Genomic DNA, 11,032 nt, shown 5'->3' with positions numbered 1-11,032 from the left:
TGAACATTTTCAAGCATAGCTCTCAGGCCTGGAATGCAAAATATTTCACATTAGCAGTGGGTGTTTCCACTGCTTTCGATATTTGGGAACTTGGAACAAATGCTTATTTAGCAGCAGACGGACTTGGGTACAAACATGCTCTTTGTGAAGGCAGTTGCTGCTGCGGTGTTTGCAGGGAAATTCCCCTGAGATCGGAGGACATGCAATTGTTTGTCCAGACCCCAAGGAAACAGGTCTCCTTCTCCTAACATGAGTGGTGGTCTCATGGGCTGGGACAGGCAGCTCTTTGGAGGCCTGGAGGGCAGTGAGGCTGGCAAGATGCTTGGCAGATGCACAGGAACATTCTCCTTTATGAAGATTTAAGTTGCGTGGGCTGTTAACATTGGGTTTGGGGAGGGTTGCAAAAGCTGCGAACTGGCACAGTGGATTTTGCTGTGTAAGTCAAAGAGGCAGCTCTACCAATTCACCTCCCCAGGCCTTTGGCATGGCAATACCTCCTGGAGAAGGCTGGTCATGCCCGAGGTGGGAGAAGGGCAAGCGTAGTGTCTTTTACCTTTATAAGAAATCAACTGTGTCTTGGGAGAGAAGGGGAAGGGAGATGAAGAAGTGACGATTTGACGATTGGTAACATGTTGGTTCTTGGGCATCAGCGTGCATTTCAGCATGGCAGAGGTGTCGTGCTGGGTGGCCTGTTTCCATGTCCTGCTCCTTGCCTGGAGGATGTTGGGAGGTGGCATCCAAGAGCTGCTTGTAAATACCTTTAGTCTGTTAGAAAAGCAGATGTTATATTGCGAAGTGGGTTTAAATGGCTGTGCTGTGAATGTAGCATACCTTCTGTGCTGGTTTGCCTGGAAGAAGCAATCCCACTGCTGGGCATGGAAGGATTTGTTCTCGGAGAGAGACCTGACAGGGAGCAGATAGGGATGCTGCAGGTTTTCAGGCTTTTCATGCGGCTGCCTGCTAGAGCAGGGGCTGTTCCCTGGGCTTTGTCGTGGTTGGGAGGCTCCGCGTGTGGTTCACGTCTTGATCCTGATGTCTTTGTGAGCTTTCAGCAGTCCAGATACATTGTGCATCTCTTGCCTTTTAGGGAGGTTGTTCGGAGGGAGTGCGAGTAAGGTGGGGGACCCTGGGGTCTTTTAGAAGCTGTTTGCTCACTTCCTAATGCCAAAGCTGTTGAACCACAGCATAAGAAAGGAAGCACGCAGCTTTTTGATTCTGGAGGATGTGGCCTGGGCAGGGTCCTGCACTTCCACCTCCTCCATCCTACCCAACCCTATCAGGATCTGCTGTGCTGGTTGTGTTGATGAGCTGTCAGCTCTCCGTTTGTCTCTTCCTCACCTGTTGCTGGGGGATCTGATCTGGGGGCCGCTTTCCTGCATTGCTGTTGGGTGCTATGTCAGGGAGCAGTGTCCCATCACCTCTCAAGTCACGTGGTGCCAGCAAATCCCCTTTGCATTGTAATGGGAACCGTTGCTATTGCTGTTTAGACCGGACAGCTGGTGTCCCTAAACAAAAAAGGGCCAGACTGAAGGATCATCGTGAGGAAGATCATCTCCTGTTTGACTCTTCTTGTGCCTTCTGAACATACCGCTGTGCAGGCAGTGGGAAGAAAGAGAGGCTTGCAAAGCGTGTCTTTATACAGATGTAGGTTGGTTTGGGAACTAGGCCAGAGTGCAACAGAAGCTTTGCAGGATGCTCACGAGTGTCTGCGGTCTCAAGGAGCGGAGCACTGAAAGAATAGTTGGCCGGGGTTTCTTCTGGATATACTCCTCCATGGGAGATGGGTGCAGGCTGGTTGTAGTGAAGCTCCTGGGGGCTCTTGAGGTTGGAGGCACATTCAGTGTGTTAAGCAGCTGCAGCTCTCCGGGTCCAGGCTGTGGGTCTGGGTGCTGCTTGAATTCAGGTTGAACAGAGTCCTGTCCAAAGGTTTGTGCAGTGTTTCCTCTTGCCTCTGCAAGCTTTGGCACACTGCAGCACGGTGAGGATGAACCCATGCCACCTCGTCAAGGCAGAGACTCCATTTCGGGTCATTCCTTTGTTCTGGAGAAACACTTGGCAGCAAGCTGTGTTCTCTTGTGTTTACCTGTGTCTCCTTTTAATCTGTGCAGCCCCTGCTGAGTAGCTGTGGAAGATCTTCAAGCCAAACACAAGTGGTCTTTGTTTCAAAGCATCAATTTGTATTGGCAGCCAGGTCTGCAGCGCATGTGCTTTTCATTGACTGCTGCTCCAGCTCTGTTCCTCACTCTTGCCAGCTTTTTTTTAAATTTAATACAAAAATGTTTTTCCTGAGCTTAAAAGGCTGAGCCGTATGGTACTTGTAGTCTTAAATTAAGTCTCGCCTTTTTCGGGGAAGCATTCTCTGTCTGAGCACAGAACAGACTGCTTTCCTCTCCTCTGAGAGGTAACTAATACGTGCTGTCTGATCAGCAAAGAGAGAGGTGAGGGGGACTTCAGAGTGGTTTGCAAGCTTCTGAAAGCCTGGTCTGTGTGCCGGGGATGAGGAGTTTTGTGTGCCGGCCCAGCTCGCGCCATTCCTGAGCCTGCTTGTCTTAGAGCACTTTGGGAAGGTTGATGGGTAGGTGCTTTTGTTGATACTCTTTGCAGACTGTTACTGCCTGGGGCTGCTCTTTTGATTTGGTCAGCTTTCAAAAATCCATCCTCTATTCTCCGATTCTGACCCTGTCAAGTTGTTGTGCAAGGACTTCTCTTGAAAACGCATTTTAATCCTTAAAAATATTAGGTAACATCCAGGCGAGGCCCAGGTCACTACTTAAAACATTCCTGTTTGATAGTGAACAGATGGATGCTTGAGCTGTCCAGGTGCCCCAGAGAGCAGAAATGAAAACTAGCCAGATCCAGCCACAGGAGAATTGAGACTGGGACTTGCCAGGGTGGAACGTCACAGTGATGAGTACTCGTGAACTCTCTGTCCCCTTGCACAGAGGGTGCACACAAATTGTAAGTCTGGAGAGGAGGCGTGGCTGTTTTTAACCGATGATTCCTCATGTGAGATGGAGCTTGCCGGTGGGATACCAATGACCTGTCTTCTCCTTGTCAAATTAAGCTCTGATTTGAATGGAACAGGCAGGAAGTTTGGCATTTGTGGACTGGGGCGTGTACAGGGCCCCTGAGTGTGTGTGAATTGAATCCACCACTGTCAGATGGTCTGGATCTCTTGTGAGATTGTCTTGGATCGGTGTTCATATTGTGCAGGATGATGAATGAGGAAAACTGATACAAACAGACTCCTGTCTAGAAAGTGGGGTGACACATTTTATTTCGGGTGCGTGAACCCTCCTGCTCTGGGAAGCGAGATGTTGCAGGCTGGGAGAAAGCTATGACACAGGGTTGCTGCCTGTGCTGGGAGCTGGTGCAGGAACAGGCTGGGGTTTAAGTGAGTGATTATTAGAAGTCTACTTGTATTTCAGCCCCCGGTTGACATACATTCAGTTCCTAGATGACTTCTGTCCTGGAGGACAGGAGTGTCCGTGAGCTCTTTGCACTCAGACCTCAGTGCTAACGACAGGTATTTGTTTTCAGGGTAGCTCTAAGGTGACAGACTTTATAACTTTTCCTCTCCTGCGATGCTGTTGTGAGATGAGGTTTGTCCCAACATCAGGATTTTACGCCTGGGTGCAGCTTGGGCCGCCCCGAGAAGCAGCCAAGACGGCGCCCTACTGCTGTCGATATGGGCATGCCAGCGAGTTGGCTCTGTCCTCCGTCACCCCAAGCCAGAGGGCTCTGTCCCCAAAGCCATAGCACAGGGAGGCAAAGCCCTATTCTCGCTGCAGAGGGAAGGCTTATGTGCCCCTGGGCAGCTCTGTGCAGGGTTGTCCTTGCTGGTAAACGTGATGCTGGCACAAGATAGGCATATTGCTTAAGACCAACTATAAATGCTCTTCTCATTACGGTTGCTCGTTGGCCCCTTTAGAAGCACAAAGGAAGCCTTTGATTCCAAAACATACAGTGACTCTCCAAATGGTTAAAGGCACAACAAGCTGCGGCTTGCAAGTGCCTTTATTGCTCTCCACGCAGCGTGCTTTGGTGTGTGTCCTGGCTCTGCTGGGGAAGCCCATCACTTGCATGGCACGGAGCTGCTCCACGGTGCTGGCTCTGGTGAAGCCGCTGGCAGTGCCTGTGTCAGTGGGAAGCTTTCATGGGAGGAAAGGTTATGGTTTTTGTCTTTCCCAGCAAAGACAAGATCAGAGAAGATAAAAGCAGGCAGTCTTGTAGGTTGCCACGCAGGGCAGTGCATCCAGCTCTCCCGAACCATCCATGGTAGATGGGTTTGTGCTGCTGAGGACAAGTCATGCAGTTGTGTCTGCAGCTGCCCTGGAGAGGGACCAACATTGAAAGTCCCCTCCAACAGTTGAAGAATTGTGCAAATCATCTTGGACCAAAGGAAATCGAGCTTCCTGTGAGTTACTTGGCGTTCTTCTTTGTTCCTATCCCTCCATATTGCCTGCTGTGAACACTGGGAGCCTGGGAGACATCTGAGAGCACCTGGCAGGTGCTATGGGAGTGGCCAGTTCCTGGGCTGAGCCTTCTTCTGTAGCAGTGACCTGGCTGGATGTCAGCCGATGGTCTTGAGATCACCCTTTCCTCCAGCCGGGTTTGAACAGATGTTTATCCACCGTATTCCAAGCAAAGCCGAGCTACGAAGGCAACACGTGTGGTTTTTCTCTGCTGAGTTAGCTCCTGATGGCTCTCCCTGCATGTTGTGTGTGCTTGCAGCCTTCAGATGCATAAGTGGAGGAGTTGCTTGCTGGGGCCTCACCTGGCACAGCAGCATTGACCCTTCTGCCCAGGCCTGCCTCTGTCCTGCTGCCTTGTTGCTGTGGCCCAGGTGCAGCTGTTCCTTTTCCAGTTGTGCCTCCTGTCTCCCCTCCTCCTGGTTCCTCTTCTGTATCCAAGATCCCCCCCCAAGGCATGCCACGCATTCCCTTCTTGGACTTTCCTGTTGCTCAGCTTCTCTCCGATGCCTGGCTGTGAGCACTGCTGTTTTGCCAGATGTGGCTGTGGCTTCTTCATCCCATCTTGAGATTGCTCTTGCCTCCTTGAGTCAGGCCCCCAGTTCATGACAGATGGTGAGAAATCAGAGCAGAGCTGGGGCAGGGCTGCTGAGATGTTCAGGTGGTTCTTGGAAATCAGAGACTTTTCTGATAAGAATTCTTCCACTCAACTAAGGAAAAGTCTCAAAACCACGTGGCCTGAAGCAGAAACCATTAATCTGAATGGTTAACGTTTTGGCAAGGAAATAAGCACCCAAGAAACAAGAGTGTCGTGCTGGGTATCCTTCAGTGTCACACTCTGTTCCTGTGGCCTTGCTGGGATTTGGCCCTGCCTCTCACTGGCTGGAGATGCTCTCCTGCGTGGCTCCCATGCAGACAGAGACATGACATGGGTCTGATCCATTTTACCTGGATTGCCGAGCGGCCACAGTGAGCAGCCAGGCACCTGCAGATATCTCAGCACAACTTCTTAGTCCCCAGGTCGTTGGGTGTCTGTTGCCACTGTTTGTGTGCTTCCTTGGCATTTGGTTGCTTAGGATGTCCTGCTGCTCTTCCACTGGTGGATTAGTGACTGTCCAATAAGAATTATTTGTTCTCCAGATACACTGGGAATGAGCCGTCCTGCTGCTATTGAGAAAAGCTCTTGTTTTTCAAGGAGATTTGGTTAGTATGAATATCTGTCTCTGCGAGTCCGTTATACCTGAGCTTTTCTTTAATTTGTCATAGCATTAGAGCTATCTGCAGCAAGCATTCTGCCTAGTTATTGATTTGTAGAAGTATTCTAGAAAGTGCCCTGCTTGCATATTCTTCCCACTCAGTGCCTTTTCTCCATTTTTAGCTGAGAGGTAATGTAGCAATGTCTCATAGAGAAGCTACCTTTTAATTAATATTGCATGAGCAGAGGAAATATTAGCTTCTCTGTCTACTTTCCGATTTTTGTGGCTTTCAATATAGATTCATAAATGGCACTAATGAAAATAAACAAGGAACTGTTCCCTTCTGTGCCCTCTTTGCTTTCAGAGCTGGTACCGCAGGTCCAGCCTCCCCAGTGATGTTTCCCCCAGGAGGCAGGTCCTGGGCTGTAGCTGGACAGCAGTGCTGCCCTGCACAACCATAAATGGTGATTGTGAAATGGGACTGGTCTTCAGCTTTCCAGCAATGAAAAGAGAAGGAGCTGGATGAAATCTGCAGACCTGTACGGTGTAGTTGGAGGCAGATATGGGGAGTTGTGGATGATGCTTTGTAGCCAGGAGGAAGGCAGTGCCATATAGACTGGAAATGGATGTGCAGTGCACAGCGAGCAGTATTAACTAGTGTCCCTGAAATGCTCGTGAGGGGTGACACAGAAATTATACGAACCCAGAGAGAAGCCCTGGGCATCCAGACCCTCCTCAGCAAGCTTCAGATGTAGGCAGAGGTCAAAACCTGACAGTGTAGAGCCCATATAAATAGGAGAGGCACCAATGCAGCTAGTGGAGTGAGGCCTATGTCAGGTGTCTCCTCAGTGCGTTTTGGCAGCTTCACTTGTCTCTGGTACTGCTGGATGCATGGGGCAATTTTTAGCTTGCAGCACAGGTGGCTGCTAGGAAAAGCTGGTGTGTGTTGTCAGGAGCACCTTTCCTGGGAGCTTCTTCCCTTCCTATGGGAGGGGAGCAAACAGGTCAAACCTGCAGTAAACCAAGCGGCGAAGCAGGATGCTCCAGAGACTCACCTCGATCTGGACCCACGGCGCAGCCTTGCTCTGTGGGGAATATGGCTGCAGGACTGCCCCCAGTGTAGTGCTGTATGTGGCATCCCCCAGCCTCTGTGCCGTCCCCTTGCTCCTGGGAAGGCAGAGTGGCTGGATGCATGCTTGTGGGTGGGCCATGCAGAGGCAGCTGCATGCAGGGGTGCACAACTGAATCCCTGCAGCAGTTGCCACGGCACGGGTGTCATTTTCAAGACTATGGCACTGGATGAACCATTTCTCCCATGAGCTATAAGCTGTCTGGAGAGCTTGTCCAGCTGGATCTTCCTGGCTTCGTGGCAAATCCATCTGAGTCTCTACAGGCAGATAACTGAGGGAAACTTAGCTGTAAATATACCGCCATGACCTGGAGAGAGATTTAAAATATTTATCCCAGAGCAGGGCTTGGGAGATAAATAAGCTCCCTGTCTGCTTCCTTGCACGCAAGGCTCAGGAGTGCAGCTGTCCCTTTGTCCCCAGCTCTGAGAGTCCTCCTCGGGGCTGGAGGGTTGCTTATGGGTGGGCCTGAAGTCCTTGTAGATAGTGTAAACGTATAGCTGTTGGCAAAATGGAGGGTGGGATGCCAAGGGTACTTGCGCTGGTGTAGATGTGAGTTCTTGTCTGCACCCTCTCTTCCCGTCGGCTCCCCCAGCTGCTGTCCCTGCTCTGTTGCTCTCAGGGTGCTTGTGGAGCTTGCTGGCGAGCCATGTCTGACTTGGGGTCTGCCAGGTAAGGTTGTAACCCTCCCACCCAGCCCCCTCAGAAAGCAAGATCTGCAAAACGTCCTGACCAAGCACATCCGAGAGCCAGCACAGGTTTGGATAGTACTGGGGAGGTTTTCCTCCTTCCACTGGGTTTGGTGGCAGCATGCAGAGAAGCAGCTCACTCAAGCAGCTTCAGTGCCAAATCTGCTTCATTCTCCAACAAACAGTCCTGGGAGAGCAAGGAGGGCCTGCTGGCAGGAGTGTGCTGTGCCCAGCGCAGCCTTGGCTCGTGTGCTGACCCGATGGCCTCGCTGCATGGAGAGGAGCCAGCTCTGAGCGGCAGCCTTGTCTTGCAGCAGCCTTGTCTTCTCTGATGGTGTGTTGACGAAGCAGCTGGCTTTGCTTGGAGGCCTCATGTGCGTGCTTCTTCTCTTCGCACTGCTTCCCTTGCCCTGGCCTCCTCCCCCCCCCCCCGCCGCCTTTTGTCTCTGCATCCCGAGTTTCCATTCTCTGGGCTGGCTGGGGCTCCTGTTTGCTGAAGGGGAGCGCCAGGCAGCTTTATGGAGCTTGTTCTGGTTTTTCCCATCATCTCCTGGAACGGCATTTCAGCTGGAACAGGAAAAACGTGAAGCCATGGCCAGGGGCTCTCACCACACACACAGCGCTGTTGTGGAGGAATCCCTCTTGGCTGGGCTTGGGATGGCAGGAACAACATCAGCCTTCGGCCCTCAGCCTGAGTGAAGGGGCGTGAGGATGTAGCGGTGAGCACTCGTGTGATACCAGGAGGTGCTGGCCCCAACTACCATGAGACGAGTTCTCAGCCACAGGGACTTTGTGGGTGAAGCAACGCAGCCTCATTGCTGCAGGGTCTCGCCTCCAGCCCCAGGGCAAGCAGCGCTGAGCCAGCTCTGTTGCAGCTTTTCCCCGCTGGCAGGACCTACCTGGCTGTTCAACACTGCCTGGGCTCTCCTCTACCGCCAGAGGGGTTTTGCTTAGTAAAGACCTCTGCATTCTCACATGCCCCTTGTTTAAATTGTAGGGGAAGCATCGTCCTTTGAGGCCACTGCACAGGTAGCACGCAGCTCATCTTGGCTCCACTTGGCACCTGTCTGCCATGTTTCCTTTCATGGGAGAAAAATGCAATACCTTTGCTGTGCTGGCCAGAGAGCTCGGCCTCCAGATTAGCTGCGTCTCCAGCCTGCCATGCACTGCCAGTAGTACATATCAGCTATAAATCAGTGTTTCTGAAGAAGCCAGGGAAAGCTCAAGGGCTCTGAGCAAGCCTGGGAGAGTCGGCTGGCAGGACCAGTGGGTGCAAGTCTGTCGCTGGTGCTGAGTCACCCTTGAAGCATTTGTGTTTCTCACTGGGGCTCGGCAACGCAGCTGGCAATGTCTGCTCGGGCGCCTTTGGCTGACGCACCATTAAAGATGGTTTAATTGAGCCAGCAGGATTCCCAGCACCTGCACCGGGCTTGTGGCCTTTCTGTCTCACTTGTTCCTCTGTTTGTCTGCCACCAAGATGCTGTCCTGGGGGTCCCATGGCCACCACTGCCTGTGCTGCTCAGCAAGCAGGCATGGGCCCACCTGCCTGATCAAAGCAAGCTTTCTTTTCCACAAGCCAGAGGCTGAGTGGTGCAGACAGCTGCCAGCATGCACCTGTGCCCTGAGTGTTTGGGCAGGAGAAGCTGTGGTCTGGCTGCTAACTCTGTCCTATCCCCCTCCCAGCTGCACCACCCCAGACACTGCACTCATGGCTTGGGCTGGTTCTCTGGGGTGGGGGTTCAGGAGAGGTACCTGGGCTTCTCTTAGGGCCTGGGATGACCCGGTTGCCTCAGTGGCCCAACAGAATGGCATCCTTTCCCTGGTACCAGGCGTGTGTCCCCAGAGATGCCCGTGCCTCCTCTTGCAGCGGATGCCAGGAGCACAGGCGCAGCCCTGTTGCCAGAGCATAGCTCAGAGCGGTGTCGACCTGCTCCCAGGACAGATGGGGGCCTCCTGCGGGGCCAAGGCCAGTTGTTCTGGTTTGGCAGCCCCAGCTGTTGTGGGGAGCCAAGGAGCTTAGCTACCGCTAGGACTTCCCTGGCTTGCTCCAGCTTTCCCCTGCTTGAGCAAGGTGCTGAGATGTCGGGAGAGACTGTGGGGCAAAGGCAGAGCTAGCAGTTCAGCCCAGACACGTCCTCCATACCCTAAAGACCACCCAGCCTTGGAGACAAACTGCGCAGCATGGTAGTTGTCCCACCAGCCCAAGTAAGCCTGCAGTGGCATATTGGTTGGCAGCAGCCCTGCTCTGCTTGGGAATAAGGAGGAACCTCCCGTAATGTTCCCATCGCTCTGTGGCTGCAGGGCACCCTTGCACTCTTGTTGCTGTTCTTGCTTATTGGCAGAGCAGCAGCTAGCTTGTGCAGTGGGAAATGCCCTGGACCTTGCTCCCACCACTGCCCTGTCCCTGACTGCAGAGGTTATCATGTCATGTTGCTTTGGGGTGGCTCTTCTCTTATCCTGCTGCTTGGCTTTGAGCACACAGGAAAGCAGGGTCTCTGCTTGCTGCCGGTGCCAGGATGAAAGCAGGGAGCTGTGGAGGATAGAGGCTGCAGAGCTCCTAGGGCAGAGTTATGAAACTGAGCTTGGGATGGTTTTGGAAGAAGCAAGCCTGAGGGGTGTGTGGCTGGGGAGGGGGCTGGGATTCACAGGGTCTGGTGCTGGGGAAGCAGGATGGACAGTGTGAGGAACAGAGGCGGGGAAGCCCCGAACTCACTTGAACTGGGTGGGTTAGTGAGGTCAGTGCCAGGGTAGCCTGGCTATCCTGGTACATGCCGGCAGCCATCGGGAGTCTGCAGCTGGGTACCTGGGCTCACTATCCTTGTGCTGAGCCTTTTTCTCAGTTATACTAGTCTTTTCTCCTGCAGCACATGTGTGAGCAGTTCCTGCCTGCTTTGGGACTGGGGCTGTGTGCAAGGGAGGCTGCAGGCACCTCCCTGCTGTGTGTGGCAGCGAGCTTTTCCCATGGCCAGCTGCACCCCAGCGCGTTACTGCGAGCATTGCCTCAGCATTTGCTCCAGCAATTGATTTACAGTGTTCAAACCCCAGTGGCTTTGTTCTAGTTTCTTGCGATAATTGCTCCGAAATTGGGCTTAGCCGTTCCCAAGTATGGGATTCTGGGCCTGGAAGGGCAGGGAGGGTTGCAAACCACGGGGGAGAAAATCTCCCACAGCTTGCAGCCTCTCTGAACCGTGCTGGGGAGGCTAATGGAAATTGTGCTAAGTGGTTGCGGCTTTTCTTTTTTTAATTCTAAAGCTTGGTTTGAAGGGCAGAGTTGGCTTCTCAAGGGTTGCTTGGAGCCTGTGTTTAAAAGCACCCATCCATGTAAAGGGCAGTGGAGAGAGGTGCTGTGGGCCACCAGGGGCGAGCTCAGGCTGCGGTCCCATTGCAGAGCAATTGTCACTCACTGGTAGGCCGGCAGTCAAGATGTTTCCAAACAAGGACTTGCATCTGCCATATGTCATAGGGCTCCTGGTGGGGTCCATGAGGGTGGTCAGGTTCTGGGCAGATGTAATCTTGCATTGGCACACAGGGATGGAGGTGAGGAAAGA

The sequence above is a fragment of the Pygoscelis adeliae genome, unplaced genomic scaffold (assembly GCF_000699105.1).
Source record: "Pygoscelis adeliae isolate BGI_AS28 unplaced genomic scaffold, ASM69910v1 Scaffold673, whole genome shotgun sequence".
Taxonomy (NCBI): Eukaryota; Metazoa; Chordata; class Aves; order Sphenisciformes; family Spheniscidae; genus Pygoscelis; species Pygoscelis adeliae.
The sequence above is the reverse complement of the archived record's forward strand: the minus strand, read 5'-3'. Positions refer to the sequence as shown.